At 45.0% G+C, this 18,672-nt stretch overlaps 2 pseudogenes; one reads left to right on the top strand and one right to left on the bottom strand.

The window, feature by feature from the left end:
* Positions 1-1,458: 1,458 nt before the first annotated feature.
* Positions 1,459-1,665, bottom strand: LOC142259400 (U2 spliceosomal RNA; annotated as a pseudogene).
* Positions 1,666-15,064: 13,399 nt separating this feature from the next.
* On the top strand, positions 15,065-15,271 carry LOC142259407 (U2 spliceosomal RNA; annotated as a pseudogene).
* The last annotated feature ends 3,401 nt before the right edge of the window (positions 15,272-18,672 follow it).

Here is an 18,672-nt window from a genome sequence, read left to right as displayed (position 1 = left end):
ACTCAGCAAGGTTGGCAGATGGTGGTGACCTTCTGCAGGAGAGGCTGATTGGAGTGAACCGTACGGACCGGGGATGGGCGGTGGCCCGCCGGTACCAGATCGGGGAGTGAAGAGAAGCCAGCACCATCCGGCAGGGCCTACGGACCCCGACCAGGCTAGGAGTCGCCGTAAAACCGGTCAAATCCGTTAGCGACAGGAACCTCCAGGGTTTCCCAGCAGTCAAGACCCGATTGAAGGCAACAGCTCACACCGTAGAGGGAAGCACAGTCACCGCCAAGGCTACAGTTCCAAGGGCCAGAGCCTGCGGGCAAAAGGGGCTCCCTCAGCATCCATCCAAGCTGGGGAGCGGGTTACCGGTGGGAAGCCCGCTAGATTTTGGGGGAATAAAAGGGGTCCAACACCACATCCCCACAGGTGCACACCCACCCATCAAAGAGAGCTATAAGCCAATACCACCTTCACATTGCCAGTGTACCAAGGACATGTTGAGCAACATGAAGGCGGCTGGGGTTATCCGTGACAGTTGTAGCCTTTGGGCAGCTCTGTTGATCCTGTTAAAAAAGAAGGACGGCACCACTCCCCGTATAGAGGAATCGCTAGCTGCATTGAGAACTGCAAATTATTTTTCTACCCTTGATCTCACTAGTCACTATTGGCAAGTGTCCGTTGCTGAGGCAGACCGGGAGAAGACCGCCTTCGCCACCCCTATGGGTCTCTGCGAGTTCAAAAGCATGCCCTTCGAGCTGTGCAATGCGCCAGGAACCTTCCAGAGGCTGATGGAATGCTGCTTGGGACAAGATTTTAGGGTGTATAAAAAGGGAGATTAGATCCCGTGATCCCAACGTATTGTTACACCTCTATAAATCACTTGTAAGGCTACATCTGGAATATGGGAACCAGTTTTGGGCTCCACATTTTAATAAGGACATTCAGAAGTTAGAGTCAGTTAAAAGGTGGGCAACTAGACTACTACAAGGAATGGAAGGCCTCCCATATGATGACAAGTTGAAAAAGTTATTAAGTGATTATTGGCTGCAATGGGGCTTTCTGGCTGGTGCCAGCCTCTCTTCTTAGCACACAGGAACCACAATCCCTACACCATGCTTCAATGGATTCTCTCATCCCAGCCCAGTAAAACTACATATTTTACACAGTCATAAGCAGTTAAAAGGGATCTATTCTATTCAATTGCAAATGATCTAGATAAGACTGAGAATAAGATACTGCACGGAACATAGCAGAGTTGGTCAAGTTGAGTGGAGATGAGTTTGCTATTTGGCACAGCTTTTTGCATCAATAAAGCAAGTAAAAGGTGTGAAAGATAAAAAAAAGGGTGAAAGTGTGAAAAGTGAATTGGCCAAATTGAGGTGCATATAAAGTTTTTGCTTTCTTTCAATTCACTAATGGGGCTCATTTGAATCAGGTGAATTGAGTTCTGCTTTTGGAAACTGGGTTAAGAAGGGGTGCACCGGTCCTGGAGGTACTGCAATACCAGGTCAATGCGTGCAGTGGACAGAGCAAGATTTTTTCCATCTCCTTGTTCTAAAAATCCATTTAATATATGGTCCCCAGAGAGGGGACGTATCAGATATTAAACTGATAAGAACAGATTTAATTTTTTTTTTTTTCTGTTTATCAGTAGGACTTCAAAATAACAAAGGTGATCGCCTCCCGTTGCCTGGGAACCGTCCAGGCACAAGAGGGCTATGTGTCACCAGAAGGCGCACACACTTCCTCAAGGCCGGCAGACGTGCAATCCCAGGCACCTTCCAGTACCGACCAAGGTAGCGTCCTCCGAAACTACACTTGATCTTAGCCAAAAGGCCGAGAAGCTATAACCCGAATTGGTTACGGCCTTGAGTGGCACCCTGGCCTATACCGGACACATCTTAGGGAGAGGGAGACAAACCCACGCCTACAGAAGACATTTTGTCACCCAAGCCAACCCTTGAAAAGGCTGTTTTGCAGAGCAAAAACAAGAAGAATGGTGCTTTTTGCAGCCGCCGCCCACTGCAATGAATCTGAATAACTCCTCCTTTTGGACACAAGCACCTCCCCTCCCCCTTGCAGTCTTTCCAATTCATGATACAAAAAGACGGACGGACAGGACAGGACAGGACAGGCTGCCTGACTTTCCGTCACTGCCACCCTTTGCCATCCTTGTCCGTAGAAAGCCCTTTCATCATCCCCAAACCCTAATCTTTTCCCTTCCCTTCCCAGATGCGTCTCACTCCCTTTCATTAGGAAGTGAGCGCAGCCTTTTCTCCGTTCTGCACATGCGCGACGTTAAACACAAATGCGCAGGCGTGCGTTCCATTACCCTCACTGCATTCCACTCCCATACAGGAAGTGGGCGCAGCTATTACTACGGTCGCACATAAAAGAACCCACGGCCACCACTGCACATAGCTGACTCCACCACAGGACACCCACTTCTACACCAACGCAGGTAAGACAGGATCGGCACCTCTATGCTCCCGTTACAATCAGGCTCAGTCACCATGTGATAACGCTCTCAACTCTTTAGTTGCAGGCTCCCCTTGCTTCACCTCCACTGGCTGTGCTGCCATTTCCTCTCCCACCTGGAAGGTATACTTTATTCCACTATTTTCCTGTTTCTCTCTTCCCCCTTTTCCCATAACCTACTTTTATCTGCATTTGTGGGGTATCTATATGCTATTTACATCATAGTTTTATTCATTAATAAGGAAGGGAAGAGTGCCCATGAGAGTGTTGAACTGCGGAGAGCAAGAGATTAAGCTGCTCCGATTTGCCACCATTGATAAGCTGTTCTCAGTAGATACACATGCTATCCAAACAGCAGCATCCACCATTGCTTCAGCCCACCCATTCAGTGACAGCTCACCAAGTCAGCCAGAGGAGTGGTGTAAGGAATTACACGTAGGCACTGACTCCACACCTTCACATCACAAGAAGGGGGTCTACAGGCTAGTGCAAGAATACGAGCAAGTCTTCAGCAAACATCCGCTAGACTTTTGAAGAATAAAAGGGGTCAAACACTACATCCCCACAAGTGCACACCCACCCATCAAAGAGAGATATAAGCCAAAACTACCTGCACATTACCAATGTACCAAGGACATGTTGAGCAACATGAAGGAGGCTGGGGTTATCCGTGACAGTTGTAGCCTCTGGGCAGCTCCGTTGGTCCTGTTAAAGAAGAAGGACAGCACCACTCCCCTGTATTGAGGAATAGCTAGCTGCATTGAGAACTGCAAATTATTTTTCTACCCTTGATCTCACTAGTCGCTATTGGCAAGTGTCCGTTGCTGAGGCAGACCGGGAGAAGACCGCCTTTGCCACCCCGATGGGTCTCTGCGAGTTCAAAAGCATGCCCTTCGAGCTGTGCAATTTGCCAGGAACCTTCCAGAGGCTGATGGAATGCTGCTTGGGACACCGAAACTTTGAAACGGTACTGCTATACCTTTATGATGTTATTGTTTATTCTAAAGCAAACAAGATTTTAGGGTGTATAAAAAGGGAGATTAGATCCGGTGATCCCAACGTATTGTTACCCCTCTATAAATCACTTGTAAGGCCACATCTGGAATATGGGGTAAAGTCCTGAGCAGGTTGATAACCATTGGTTTGAGCATGGTAGGGTGTAGTGCGCATCTTCCTGCATCGGTAAAAGCTGCAGAAGTCCTTGAAGATTTCCGCTTCAAAGGCTGTGCCTTGATCTGTGAGGACTCTCTCTGAGTAGCCATGAGGTCTGCATAAGTGTGCTTGGAAGACCTTCGCTGCAGTATGGGCCATTAGATCTTTGACTTGTACCACAACCATAAATCTCGAGTAGTTGTCTACCATCGTAAGTGCATACGTGAGCTCGCCTCGATATTCTGCAACAAAACTCCCTTTTTCGATTTCAGTTTCAGCAAACACTCCTCTTCCTGTAGAAAATATTTATCATTACCTAAGACAGTCATTCTAATGCATGACAATATTAAGGCAATTTAGTTAAAACTTGTTTTAACTCACCTTTAAGGGGATTGATGTATTTCATGGTCAATCCAGGTTTGTCAGTGATGGCACTGACATAATGTATGGCGTCTTTTTCGGGCGTTATCCTTTGCCTTTTCATTGTGAAAATCCAGTTGCCTATATCAAAGCAAATTCTACTACTTGTAAAGTATGCAGAAAATGAAATGTAGAACATATAACATCAACTGCTTAGGAACGCATCATAGGTTAGTACTTAAAAGGATATTGTCATGTTCTAGTCATAATGCAAGCTGGACATTTTTCATGTTACCCTGTAATCGCCGGCCTGTTCTAATGCTCACAAGCCAAGATATAGGCTCAGCTGCTAAGGCTTCCCTCTGCCTTCTGAATGAAACTTGAATATGTCTGGGTCACTGTGTATATAGCAGGTGCTCAGAAAAAATAAGAGTCAATTCAATAGAAATAGCTCTGGCACACTATAGTGATCAATAACGTAAGAAAAGAACTCTTGGAATGCTGAAAATTCTTTATTTGTGCAAAAGGATAATTCATCCAACGTTTCGACCTTGTTTTTAGGTCTTTATCAAGGATAAAGTTATCTAAGATCATAAAGGGTTACAAAACCATATAAACACGTAATTAGTACATAGTACAACATAACAGTACAATATATTGCTACTTGAGAGTACAATGGGTCAAATGACCATGATGCACATACAAAATTTTTTTCCAAAGCCATAGTGAAAACATTTGTACTGAGGAAAGAAAATTTCCACATGACCTATCTGGAGAAACATTCTGGATCAAACAACCAAAAATAGTCAAGCAGGTAAATACACACCTATATGGATAACAGGATGATATGTGTTCAATTGTATAGCGTCATTGCCATTAAGGTACAAATGGAAAACTTGCAATCCTATATAGTGAAGGAAATGAACACATATCATATCAAAGAACACAGGAACATGGGTGTGAGAAAAACCTCAATGTTTATACTTTGTTCTTTATAATGGTGTGAACATGTATATGTCTCAGTACCTTATGCACTTGAGAATTCTAGTGAGTAGATCATGAAAGCCTATTTCAGAACTGGAATCGGTAAATAATTGTAGGTGGAATCTAAATGAAAAGATGGTACAAGTGTTATCATGACACGTGGGCTATAACACAATGGACCGTGTGACAAAGAAGAAAGGAGAGAAAGAAGAGGAAGAAAATGCAACTACCTGTAACATTACGTGATAGTCACTGGTAAGTATCACTTGACAATTCAAGTGAAAAAGGATTCCTTTATTAAAGGGTTCTCAGTCGCCTCAGGATCATGAAATACTAGGGTAAATGATATGAGAATGGGTAAGAAGCACCACTAAAGGAAATATGAGATGCAGGACATATATCTATAAACCCCTGAACTACATGATAGAAATAAAAAGAAGAAAAAAGAAAAAAAAGAAGAAAGAAGAAGAACACATAGAATGCGGAAAGAGAATGGGTACAACTACCTGAGTTACTGCAGGGAGGCCCCTGGTTGGTATTGTGAGGGTTAGTGGAATTCCTTCACTGAAGGGTTCTCAGTTGCCTCAGGTTCGTGAAAAATGCTATAGACAAATAATGCCCGGAGAAAAGGGGTTCATATACAGCGAATAATGGTAATACAAGGTACATGTGTCACATGTAATAGTATATATATATATATTGTACTAAGCTCTACACCAGAAATAGAAAGTAGTCCCTCTGCCTTCTGTCTAGGTGCCCTGAGTTATGTCCTGTAAACTGTCACAGGGACCCAGACACACATGTGTAGTAGGGGAATATCCCTGCTGAGATGCCAGTGCTAGAGCACTCGTTTGCTGTGGAGTTGAACGCTATGTGAGCAGTTCTTACCTTCAATGAGCAGAAGTCTCTTTTTTCAGATTTCAATATCTCTGTGGGTATCTGGCAGAAATATGGAATACTCTTTACTGCTAAGACCCTGTACACCACTCCCACTAAAGGGGGCTTTACACGCTGCGACATCGCTAATGCGGAGTCGTTGGGGTCACGGAATTTGTGACGCACATCCGGCCGCATTAGCGATGTTGCTGCGTGTGACACCGATGAGCGATTTTGCATCGCTGCAAAAACGTGCAAAATCGCTCATCGGTGACATGGGTCTCCATTCTCGATTATCGTTACTGCAGCAGTAACGATGTAGTTCGTCGCTCCTGCGGCACCACACATCGCTCCGTGTGACACCGCAGAAACGAGGAACCTCTCCTTACCTGCCTCCCAGCCGCTATGAGGAAGGAAGGAGGTGGGCGGGATGTTCCGGCCACTCATCTCCGCCCCTCCGCTGCTATTGGGCGGTCGCTCAGTGACGTCGCTGTGACGCCGCACGGACCGCCCCCTTAGAAAGGAGGCGGTTCGCCGGTCACAGCGACGTCGCCGGGCAGGTAAGTATGTGTGACGGGTCTGGTCGGTGTTGTGCAGCATGGGCAGCGATTTGCCCGTGTCGCGCAACAGATGGGGGCGGGTATCCACACTAGCGATATCGGGACCGATATCGCAGTGTGTAAAGTAGCCTTTAATAAACTGTGTAAAGGATTTTAAGTAAAAATCCACAATAAACCAGCGCTAGATGGGTTTTTATAATTTTATTAATAGACCACAAATAAAAAATTTTTTGCTATCCTTGTTTCAAGACAGAGTATTTGATAATATACAATACACTGATTATTACTAAAACCAAGGACCACATAAAACAAGGACCACATAAAATAAAAAATGAAAGTAATGAGAATAAAATTCTTTTGTATAACCAATTAACTTCGAGGTGATACAATATTCACATTGATTTAGTTTTACCAGTCTAATGTAATGCCCCGGCCGGTGGCATATATTTTGTTTGGTTAATAATTTAGACTTATACAATGAAAGATGTACTATACCACCCCTGGCTAACTTACAAGTTTTAAGTTGTACAATATAAGTTTGCGACGTTATATTCGCCCCCAGGGCCTGGGGGAATAAACCTCACAACAACTTGACCGCAAAAAACACCCCGGATTTCTCCGTTGATTAGGCTGGAACCGCTATGTACAGGATTGACCTGTTATACTTCCAGAGCGGACGTTTTGAGGCCAGTGGCCGCGACTAGTGCTGGCTCTGGGGGAGATGTATGGTTACCGACATCCCTCTTTACAGAGCCTTTATAACACTTCACAAGGCCACAAACCAGCCGGTCCCGTATTCTCCCAAATGTACTTTTGAAATCAAGCAGTACGAAGCCACTGAAAGCACCAAGATGTTGGCTGCGGACAACAATAAGATCAGCGGTAACTACTCAGCCTCTCCAGCGGGCAGTCCAGACCGTATCCAGTGTCAGCTGACTGATTCCACACAGGAGGAAGTTGCTTGGCAGGTTAGCACCACACAAGGCTCCGATCTGCTTCCAAACGAGCAATGCAGAACCGCTGGAGGTACCAATGTATCCTGGTTGCAGACAAAGGAAATGTCAGCGGTAACCTCTCAACCTCTCCAGCAGGCAATCCGTACCGTGTCCAGTGGAAGCCGGTTGATTCCACACGAGGGAGAGATTACTTGGCAGGTTATCACCGCACAGGTGAGGTAGGCAAAAACAGAGTCCTGATCCGACACGCGTTTCGGGGGCGTGTAACGGCCCCCTTCCTCAAGGATAACTCAGCTGTTGCCTAGAGCACTATTTATGCATATATTTAATTGGTTATAATTTGCATAAAATTAAACAATGTTTAAATTCAACCAACATTCAATGACCACTACATATATCAATTTGTGAAAGACCGTTCATAATAGCCATATAATATAATTATGTGCAAAGGTTTTTCTAAAGGTTTTTCTAAAAAGACCTATATATAGCCTTGCTTGTATCATCATATACTGGGAAGACAATGTGTATATATGCATATGCTTTTTTTCAACAATAAATTTAACAAAAGGACATCATAAAGGTGTAATATAAATTTGCTATAATATGAAAAGCCCCTTATATCTACATCAACCTTGGGCAAGTGAAGCACCAGTATTGGGCCCGCTTCTTTTCAACATATTTATAAATGACCTTGTTGGGGGCATGCGGAGTAGAATTTCAATATTTGCAGATGATACTAAACTCTGCAGGGTAATCAATACAGAGGAGGATAATTTTATATTACAGGGAGATTTATGCAAATTGGAGGATTGGGCTGAGAAGTGGCAATTGAAGTTTAATGTAGATAAATGTAAGGTCATGCACTTGGGTAGAGGAAATAAAATTTATAATTATGTACTTAATTGTAGAGCACTGGGTAAAACAGACACAGAAAAAGACTTGGGTGTATGGGTGGATGGTAAACTTCACTTTAGTGGACAGTGTCAGGCAGCTGCTGCCAGGGCTAATAAAATAATGGGATGTATTAAAAGAGGTATAAGTGTTCATGAAAAAAATATAGTTCTACCTCTGTACAAGTCACTAGTGCGACCGCACTTAGAATACTGTGTACAATTCTGGTCACCGATATATAAGAAGGATATAGCTGAACTGGAGAGGGTGCAGAGAAGAGCGACCAAGATTATTAGAGGAATGGGTGGGCTGCAATACCAAGACAGGTTATTAAACTTGGGGTTATTTAGTTTGGAAAAACGAAGGCTTAGGGGGGATCTAATCACAATGTATAAATATATGAGGGGACAATACAGAGACCTTTCCAAAGATCTTTTTACACCTAGGCCTGCGACTGGAACACGGGGGCATCCGCTACGTCTTGAGGAAAGAAGGTTTAATCATAATCACAGACGAGGATTCTTTACTGTACGAGCAGTGAGACTATGGAACTCTCTGCCGCATGATGTTGTAATGAGTGATTCACTACTAACATTTAAGCAGAGCCTGGACGCCTTTCTTGAAAAATTTAATATTACCAGTTATGTATATTAGATTTTATGACAGGGTATTGATCCAGGGAACTAGTCTGATTGCCGGATGTGGAGTCAGGAAGGAAATTTTTCCCCATTGGAACTTGTTTGCCACATTGGGTTTTTTTTGCCTTCCTCTGGATCAACATGTTAGGCTACGGGTTGAACTAGATGGACTTAGAGTCTCCCTTCAACCTTAAAAACTATGATACTATGATACTATGATATGATACCAATTTTAATATATATTATGCATATATACACATATATCTCCATGACAATCGCTTTTTTTTTTTTTTTTTTTTCCTTCTCTCCGTATTATTATCAGTACCTATTACTCCTCTACCTATAAAAATATAAATTAATTAAAAGCAAACAGTTCTATATCATTATTGAGTCCATATGGTTTCAAGGTGTTCAATTCAAAAATCCATTGGCTTTCTGCTCGTGACATTTTTTTAATGAAATCGCCACCTCTCCAATCCTTAGTTATTTTTTGTACGCCCCATACTTGGGATCCTTTAAAGGACCCTCCATGTTTTAACACATAATGTCTGGATAGGGGGTGCTTAGTACATTTATTTTTAACACTTCTAATGTGCTCACCCACCCTTTTCCGTAGGGGTCTAATAGTTCTCCCAATGTATTTTTTCTGACAGGGACATTGAATGCAATATACTACTCCCTTTGATTGACATGTAATAAATTCTCTAATCATGACTTCTGACTGCCCCTGTAAGAAGGATTTCCGTGAAATATTTTTTGTATTCTTACATACTATACAGCTTTTGCATGGAAAAAAACCTTTCAGGCCAAATAATCCTCCCTTATTAGGTGCTGTAAGATTACGTATGGTGGGTGCCACTAAATTGCCAATATTGTTTGCCTTCCTATATATGAATATAACGTCGCAAACTTATATTGTACAACTTAAAACTTGTAAGTTAGCCAGGGGTGGTATAGTACATCTTTCATTGTATAAGTCTAAATTATTAACCAAACAAAATATATGCCACCGGCCGGGGCATTACATTAGACTGGTAAAACTAAATCAATGTGAATATTGTATCACCTCGAAGTTAATTGGTTATACAAAAGATTTTTATTCTCATTACTTTCATTTTTTATTTTATGTGGTCCTTGTTTTATGTGGTCCTTGGTTTTAGTAATAATCAGTGTATTGTATATTATCAAATACTCTGTCTTGAAACAAGGATAGCAAAAATTTTTTTATTTGTGGTCTATTAATAAAATTATAAAAACCCATCTAGCGCTGGTTTATTGTGGATTTTTACTTAAAATCCTTTACACAGTTTATTAAAGGCTACTTTACACACTGCGATATCGGTCCCGATATCGCTAGTGTGGATACCCGCCCCCATCTGTTGCGCGACACGGGCAAATCGCTGCCCATGCTGCACAACACCGACCAGACCCGTCACACATACTTACCTGCCCGGCGACGTCGCTGTGACCGGCGAACCGCCTCCTTTCTAAGGGGGCGGTCCGTGCGGCGTCACAGCGACGTCACTGAGCGACCGCCCAATAGCAGCGGAGGGGCGGAGATGAGTGGCCGGAACATCCCGCCCACCTCCTTCCTTCCTCATAGCGGCTGGGAGGCAGGTAAGGAGAGGTTCCTCGTTTCTGCGGTGTCACACGGAGCGATGTGTGCTGCCGCAGGAGCGACGAACTACATCGTTACTGCTGCAGTAACGATAATCGAGAATGGAGACCCATGTCACCGATGAGCGATTTTGCACGTTTTTGCAGCGATGCAAAATCGCTCATCGGTGTCACACGCAGCAACATCGCTAATGCGGCCGGATGTGCGTCACAAATTCCGTGACCCCAACGACTCCGCATTAGCGATGTTGCAGCGTGTAAAGCCCCCTTTAGTGGGAGTGGTGTACAGGGTCTTAGCAGTAAAGAGTATTCCATATTTCTGCCAGATACCCACAGAGATATTGAAATCTGAAAAAAGAGACTTCTGCTCATTGAAGGTAAGAACTGCTCACATAGCGTTCAACTCCACAGCAAACGAGTGCTCTAGCACTGGCATCTCAGCAGGGATATTCCCCTACTACACATGTGTGTCTGGGTCCCTGTGACAGTTTACAGGACATAACTCAGGGCACCTAGACAGAAGGCAGAGGGACTACTTTCTATTTCTGGTGTAGAGCTTAGTACAATATATATATATATATACTATTACATGTGACACATGTACCTTGTATTACCATTATTCGCTGTATATGAACCCCTTTTCTCCGGGCATTATTTGTCTATAGCATTTTTCACGAACCTGAGGCAACTGAGAACCCTTCAGTGAAGGAATTCCACTAACCCTCACAATACCAACCAGGGGCCTCCCTGCAGTAACTCAGGTAGTTGTACCCATTCTCTTTCCGCATTCTATGTGTTCTTCTTCTTTCTTCTTTTTTTTCTTTTTTCTTCTTTTTATTTCTATCATGTAGTTCAGGGGTTTATAGATATATGTCCTGCATCTCATATTTCCTTTAGTGGTGCTTCTTACCCATTCTCATATCATTTACCCTAGTATTTCATGATCCTGAGGCGACTGAGAACCCTTTAATAAAGGAATCCTTTTTCACTTGAATTGTCAAGTGATACTTACCAGTGACTATCACGTAATGTTACAGGTAGTTGCATTTTCTTCCTCTTCTTTCTCTCCTTTCTTCTTTGTCACACGGTCCATTGTGTTATAGCCCACGTGTCATGATAACACTTGTACCATCTTTTCATTTAGATTCCACCTACAATTATTTACCGATTCCAGTTCTGAAATAGGCTTTCATGATCTACTCACTAGAATTCTCAAGTGCATAAGGTACTGAGACATATACATGTTCACACCATTATAAAGAACAAAGTATAAACATTGAGGTTTTTCTCACACCCATGTTCCTGTGTTCTTTGATATGATATGTGTTCATTTCCTTCACTATATAGGATTGCAAGTTTTCCATTTGTACGTTAATGGCAATGACGCTATACAATTGAACACATATCATCCTGTTATCCATATAGGTGTGTATTTACCTGCTTGACTATTTTTGGTTGTTTGATCCAGAATGTTTCTCCAGATAGGTCATGTGGAAATTTTCTTTCCTCAGTACAAATGTTTTCACTATGGCTTTGGAAAAAATTTTTGTATGTGCATCATGGTCATTTGACCCATTGTACTCTCAAGTAGCAATATATTGTACTGTTATGTTGTACTATGTACTAATTACGTGTTTATATGGTTTTGTAACCCTTTATGATCTTAGATAACTTTATCCTTGATAAAGACCTAAAAACAAGGTCGAAACGTTGGATGAATTATCCTTTTGCACAAATAAAGAATTTTCAGCATTCCAAGAGTTCTTTTCTTACGTTATTGATCACTATAGTGTGCCAGAGCTATTTCTATTGAATTGACTCTTATTTTTTCTGAGCACCTGCTATATACACAGTGACCCAGACATATTCAAGTTTCATTCAGAAGGCAGAGGGAAGCCTTAGCAGCTGAGCCTATATCTTGGCTTGTGAGCATTAGAACAGGCCGGCGATTACAGGGTAACATGAAAAATGTCCAGCTTGCATTATGACTAGAACATGACAATATCCTTTTAAGTACTAACCTATGATGCGTTCCTAAGCAGTTGATGTTATATGTTCTACATTTCATTTTCTGCATACTTTACAAGTAGTAGAATTTGCTTTGATATAGGCAACTGGATTTTCACAATGAAAAGGCAAAGGATAACGCCCGAAAAAGACGCCATACATTATGTCAGTGCCATCACTGACAAACCTGGATTGACCATGAAATACATCAATCCCCTTAAAGGTGAGTTAAAACAAGTTTTAACTAAATTGCCTTAATATTGTCATGCATTAGAATGACTGTCTTAGGTAATGATAAATATTTTCTACAGGAAGAGGAGTGTTTGCTGAAACTGAAATCGAAAAAGGGAGTTTTGTTGCAGAATATCGAGGCGAGCTCACGTATGCACTTACGATGGTAGACAACTACTCGAGATTTATGGTTGTGGTACAAGTCAAAGATCTAATGGCCCATACTGCAGCGAAGGTCTTCCAAGCACACTTATGCAGACCTCATGGCTACTCAGAGAGAGTCCTCACAGATCAAGGCACAGCCTTTGAAGCGGAAATCTTCAAGGACTTCTGCAGCTTTTACCGATGCAGGAAGATGCGCACTACACCCTACCATGCTCAAACCAATGGTTATCAACCTGCTCAGGACTTTACCCCATATTCCAGATGTGGCCTTACAAGTCATTTATAGAGGGGTAACAATACGTTGGGATCACCGGATCTAATCTCCCTTTTTATACACCCTAAAATCTTGTTTGCTTTAGAATAAACAATAACATCATAAAGGTATAGCAGTACCGTTTCAAAGTTTCGGTGTCCCAAGCAGCATTCCATCAGCCTCTAGAAGGTTCCTGGCAAATTGCACAGCTCGAAGGGCATGCTTTTGAACTCGCAGAGACCCATCGGGGTGGCAAAGGCGGTCTTCTCCCGGTCTGCCTCAGCAACGGACACTTGCCAATAGCGACTAGTGAGATCAAGGGTAGAAAAATAATTTGCAGTTCTCAATGCAGCTAGCTATTCCTCAATACAGGGGAGTGGTGCTGTCCTTCTTCTTTAACAGGACCAACGGAGCTGCCCAGAGGCTACAACTGTCACGGATAACCCCAGCCTCCTTCATGTTGCTCAACATGTCCTTGGTACACTGGTAATGTGCAGGTAGTTTTGGCCTATATCTCTCTTTGATGGGTGGGTGTGCACTTGTGGGGATGTAGTGTTTGACCCCTTTTATTCTTCAAAAGTCTAGCGGATGTTTGCTGAAGACTTGCTCGTATTCTTGCACTAGCCTGTAGACCCCCTTCTTGTGATGTGAAGGTGTGGAGTCAGTGCCTACGTGTAATTCCTTACACCACTCCTCTGGCTGACTTGGTGAGCTGTCACTGAATGGGTGGGCTGAAGCAATGGTGGATGCTGCTGTTTGGATAGCATGTGTATCTACTGAGAACAGCTTATCAATGGTGGCAAATCGGAGCAGCTTAATCTCTTGCTCTCCGCAGTTCAACACTCTCATGGGCACTCTTCCCTTCCATATTAATGAATAAAACTATGATGTAAATAGCATATAGATACCCCACAAATGCAGATAAAAGTAGGTTATGGGAAAAGGGGGAAGAGAGAAACAGGAAAATAGTGGAATAAAGTATACCTTCCAGGTGGGAGAGGAAATGGCAGCACAGCCAGTGGAGGTGAAGCAAGGGGAGCCTGCAACTAAAGAGTTGAGAGCGTTATCACATGGTGACTGAGCCTGATTGTAACGGGAGCATAGAGGTGCCGATCCTGTCTTACCTGCGTTGGTGTAGAAGTGGGTGTCCTGTGGTGGAGTCAGCTATGTGCAGTGGTGGCCGTGGGTTCTTTTATGTGCGACCGTAGTAATAGCTGCGCCCACTTCCTGTATGGGAGTGGAATGCAGTGAGGGTAATGGAACGCACGCCTGCGCATTTGTGTTTAACGTCGCGCATGTGCAGAACGGAGAAAAGGCTGCGCTCACTTCCTAATGAAAGGGAGTGAGACGCATCTGGGAAGGGAAGGGAAAAGATTAGGGTTTGGGGATGATGAAAGGGCTTTCTACGGGCAAGGATGGCAAAGGGTGGCAGTGACGGAAAGTCAGGCAGCCTGTCCTGTCCTGTCCTGTCCGTCCGTCTTTTTGTATCATGAATTGGAAAGACTGCAAGGGGGAGGGGAGGTGCTTGTGTCCAAAAGGAGGAGTTATTCAGATTCATTGCAGTGGGCGGCGGCTGCAAAAAGCACCATTCTTCTTGTTTTTGCTCTGCAAAACAGCCTTTTCAAGGGTTGGCTTGGGTGACAAAATGTCTTCTGTAGGCGTGGGTTTGTCTCCCTCTCCCTAAGATGTGTCCGGTATAGGCCAGGGTGCCACTCAAGGCCGTAACCAATTCGGGTTATAGCTTCTCGGCCTTTTGGCTAAGATCAAGTGTAGTTTCGGAGGACGCTACCTTGGTCGGTACTGGAAGGTGCCTGGGATTGCACGTCTGCCGGCCTTGAGGAAGTGTGTGCGCCTTCTGGTGACACATAGCCCTCTTGTGCCTGGACGGTTCCCAGGCAACGGGAGGCGATCACCTTTGTTATTTTGAAGTCCTACTGATAAACAGAAAAAAAAAAAAATTAAATCTGTTCTTATCAGTTTAATATCTGATACGTCCCCTCTCTGGGGACCATATATTAAATGGATTTTTAGAACAAGGAGATGGAAAAAATCTTGCTCTGTCCACTCCACGCATTGACCTGGTATTGCAGTACCTCCAGGACCGGTGCACCCCTTCTTAACCCAGTTTCCAAAAGCAGAACTCAATTCACCTGATTCAAATGAGCCCCATTAGTGAATTGAAAGAAAGCAAAAACTTTATATGCACCTCAATTTGGCCAATTCACTTTTCACACTTTCACCCTTTTTTTTATCTTTCACACCTTTTACTTGCTTTATTGATGCAAAAAGCTGTGCCAAATAGCAAACTCATCTCCACTCAACTTGACCAACTCTGCTATGTCCCGTGCAGTATCTTATTCTCAGTCTTATCTAGATCATTTGCAATTGAATAGAATAGATCCCTTTTGGCTGCTTATGACTGTGTAAAATATGTAGTTTTACTGGGCTGGGATGAGAGAATCCATTGAAGCATGGTGTAGGGATTGTGGTTCCTGTGTGCTAAGAAGAGAGGCTGGCACCAGCCAGAAAGCCCCATTGCAGCCAATAATCACTTAATAACTTTTTCAACTTGTCATCATATGGGAGGCCTTCCATTCCTTGTAGTAGTCTAGTTGCCCACCTTTGAACTGACTCTAACTTCTGAATGTCCTTTTTAAAATGTGGAGCCCAAAACTGGTTCCCATATTCCAGATGTAGCCTTACAAGTGATTTATAGAGGTGTAACAATACGTTGGGATCACGGGATCTAATCTCCCTTTTTATACACCCTAAAATCTTGTCCCAAGCAGCATTCCATCAGCCTCTGGAAGGTTCCTGGCGCATTGCACAGCTCGAAGGGCATGCTTTTGAACTCGCAGAGACCCATAGGGGTGGCGAAGGCGGTCTTCTCCCGGTCTGCCTCAGCAACGGACACTTGCCAATAGTGACTAGTGAGATCAAGGGTAGAAAAATAATTTGCAGTTCTCAATGCAGCTAGCGATTCCTCAATACGGGGAGTGGTGCCGTCCTTCTTTTTTAACAGGATCAACAGAGCTGCCCAAAGGCTACAACTGTCATGGATAACCCCAGCCGCCTTCATGTTGCTCAACATGTCCTTGGTACACTGGCAATGTGAAGGTGGTATTGGCTTATAGCTCTCTTTGATGGGTGGGTGTGCACCTGTGGGGATGTGGTGTTGGACCCCTTTTATTCCCCCAAAATCTAGCGGGCTTCCCACCGGTAACCCGCTCCCCAGCTTGGATGGATGCTGAGGGAGCCCCTTTTGCCCGCAGGCTCTGGCCCTGGGAACTGTAGCCTTGGCGGTGACTGTGCTTCCCTCTACGGTGTGAGCTGTTGCCTTCAATCGGGTCTTGACTGCTGGGAAACCCTGGAGGTTCCTGTCGCTAACGGATTTGACCGGTTTTACGGCGACTCCTAGCCTGGTCGGGGTCCGTAGGCCCTGCCGGATGGTGCTGGCTTCTCTTCACTCCCCGATCTGGTACCGGCGGGCCACCGCCCATCCCCGGTCCGTACGGTTCACTCCAATCAGCCTCTCCTGCAGAAGGTCACCACCGTCTGCCAACCTTGCTGAGTGCCCGGGCCACACACCCGGACACGGTCAGTCTCCTCTCCTCTTCACTTCTCTAACTCCAAAACTGATCTCTAATCTGACTCCTTTTCCCGCCTCCAGGACTGTGAACTCCTCGGTGGGTGGGATCAACCGCCTGGCCCACCCCCTGGTGTGGACATCAGCCCCTGGAGGAAGGCAACTAGGATTTGTGTTTAGCTTCGGTGTGCCTAGCCGGAGTGTAGAGTGTGTTGGTGTAGTACCTGTGACGACCTGGCTTGTCCAGGGCGCCACATTCCCCTATAGTAAAATGCAGACCGTCCGCGGGCTGCCCGTCCATCACCGGTTTTATTTTCACAACTGAAAAAGAATAAAACGGTAAAACATGTAAAAGCATCATAAACATTTTACAACGGTACAGCTTCCGCTCTTCTCCCACCCAAACAACCTGGCCCTGATGCTGCCCCTAAGAAGCGGGCAGCACCCCTTGACCCCAGTCCAGCACCAAGTTGCCCGAGCGGGTTCTGTCTCTTTCAGGGGGCCCACGTCCAAGGGGACCCCTGAACCCCCGGAGGATCGCCACCGGTTACGGTAGTGGCGGGCCTAGGCCATCCCTTTCCTCCAGGCCCATCCTCCCAAATCAGCCTCTCCGGAGGCGGTAACGGTGTCAAGCCAACAAACATTTTTATTTACATTGCACTAAGTTTGTGGTTGCCCTGCAAGTTCTCGGGCTTGTCCGTAAGCAGTTCCTTACGCAATGGTTGCACAGTCCCTACGGGGACAACAGTTGCCGGCAACGGCCGGTTTAATCACGGTTCAATCAGGTAAACTTCTTTGGTTGATCATCTTTACTTATCATTTAAAACTTTCAAACTGGTACACTCAACACATAAAGCCCCCCCCCTTTTAAAGAGTAGTTTCCCTGTACCTAAGTGGGGGTCTACCTAGGTTGGGGCGAGTGGACCTTCGGGGTCCGGTGTCAGTGGTGACAGGCAGTGGGGCAGAGGGAACAGTCAGTTCCTCCTCCCTGCTATCATGTGGGGCAGGCGGAGGCGTAGGGGAGCTGGGTACAGGTACATCCCTGGGCACTGGCTCGCGGTTAACCGTTTCCATCATTTCTTCATCCACGGGTTGTGGGAACAGTATCACTGGAAGGATCACCGCACCGTTCTGTGTAGGCCAGTCTGCTGGAAAATCACCCATCATGGTGTGGATTACCTCTTTTTCCTTCTCCACTGGACTGGGAACTGGAGCCTCATCCGCTACTCTCAATGCTGGTGGGCACTTCTTCAGGTGGTCTCGGGAAACCGTGGCCAAAGTCCCCCCCTGGTCACGGCTGATCTGGTAGGCCTTCTCATTCTCCCATCCTGTGGGCTGGACTACATACGGGGTTTTTTCCCATTGATCATCCAGCTTGTGGGCCCTTCTTTTCCGCTTCAGCACTACATCCCCAGGTTGGAAGGAACCGGCAGGCGCCTTCTTGTTGAAGCACTGCTCCTGTTGTCCCCGACTCCGGCACAAGTTCTTTTCAACATACTCCTGGACCTGTCGGTACTGTGTCCTCCGCCGAGTGTCCCATTCAGCTGTCGACAGGAGTGCTTCTGAAGCTTCCAAGCCCATTTCCAGATCCACTGGTAGCCGGCCGGGACGAGCTCTCATCAGGTATGCTGGAGTGCATTTCGTAGAGCTGGAAGGGATGTTGTTGTACATATCGACCAGGTCAGGTAGCTTCTCCAGCCACAGGTTCCGCTCTTCCAGTGGTAACGTCTTGAGGAGGCCCAGGACCAAGTGGTTCATCTTTTCACAAATGCCATTGGTTTGGGCGTGGTAAGGCGTGGTCCGGATTTTCTTGCAGCCGTACAACTGGCAGAATTCCTGGAATACCTCTGCTTCAAAGGCCGGACCCTGGTCGGTAAGCACCCTCTCCGGGTACCAATGCGGTCAACAGAAATAAGCCTGGAAAGCCTTA

The sequence above is a fragment of the Anomaloglossus baeobatrachus genome, assembly GCF_048569485.1.
Source record: "Anomaloglossus baeobatrachus isolate aAnoBae1 chromosome 7 unlocalized genomic scaffold, aAnoBae1.hap1 SUPER_7_unloc_2, whole genome shotgun sequence".
Taxonomy (NCBI): domain Eukaryota; kingdom Metazoa; phylum Chordata; class Amphibia; order Anura; family Aromobatidae; genus Anomaloglossus; species Anomaloglossus baeobatrachus.
This window is presented reverse-complemented; position numbering and strand designations above follow the sequence as displayed.